The following is a 1,022-nucleotide window of genomic DNA, read 5'->3' as shown; positions in this document are numbered from 1 at the left end:
GCTATCCTGCCGAGAAACCTGCCACTGCGCACAAACGCGAGTGGAAGGAGGCAAAGAAACGAGTAGAGGGTGGAGTGAAGAGCAGGCAGCAGCATGTGGAGGCACGACGGATCCAGATGGAGATCATTGGATCTTCGCATTTCGGATCTGGCGGCGTCAAGTCATGGGAGGCAGAGTTCGTAAGTATCTTGCCACTTTATTTGATTGTTTACTTAATTCATTGATTCTATGATTGTTTTAATCTTACAAATTGTGTTGATTATGATACAGCGACACGGGTTACGGGGAGGAAGCCCACAGCCCATGATACTGGGTATGCTCGTCGGCATAGCAGACGTGACATGTGGGCCATCTTCAGAGCCGAGGGACGTATTACGGACACGCAGTTTGAGATAGCCATGAGACCATACGGTCGACAGGTACTTGAAAACTCTAAACGAATGATTTTGGTTTATTGAACTACATATATATATACTTATATACTATATATTACTTGAACAAGCACAAGTTGCTGATGATCCACCCGCCGCCGCCACTGTAGAGGGTGGACGTGAGCACTACTCATCGGACATTCCAACCGATGTGAGCTCATTGAGCATGGAGGGAGCACCGAGTCATCATCTGGGTCTGAGTAGTACTCAGACTTATAGTATCACATTCCATGGGCTACTTCGACATATGGACTCCCTTGTATATATGTGTGAAATTTTGATAGTAATATTGAATCGTGAATCGATAGTATTGCATTCATGTCTGTCTTGAATCATGTATTGACAATGTATGCATTCATGTCGTTCTTGTCTTAATCTTCCTCATGGATATCTTCCTCGTGGATGGTCCAATGCACCCAAAAAAAAATATCCAGAGAGTGTTATTGGGTGCTGGAATGCTGGAACGGCATTCAGGTACCAAATAGCACTCTCTGGATTTTTTTTTGCTCTCTGTTCGCGTGTATAAACGCGTCAGATTTGTAAAAAGTCGCGTGTATATACGCGGATAATCTGTAAAACACGCGTGTATAA

The sequence above is a fragment of the Cibotium barometz genome, chromosome 33 (assembly GCF_041138505.1).
Source record: "Cibotium barometz isolate CiBa-2024 chromosome 33, ASM4113850v1, whole genome shotgun sequence".
Taxonomy (NCBI): domain Eukaryota; kingdom Viridiplantae; phylum Streptophyta; class Polypodiopsida; order Cyatheales; family Cibotiaceae; genus Cibotium; species Cibotium barometz.
Note: the sequence above shows the minus strand (reverse complement) of the source record.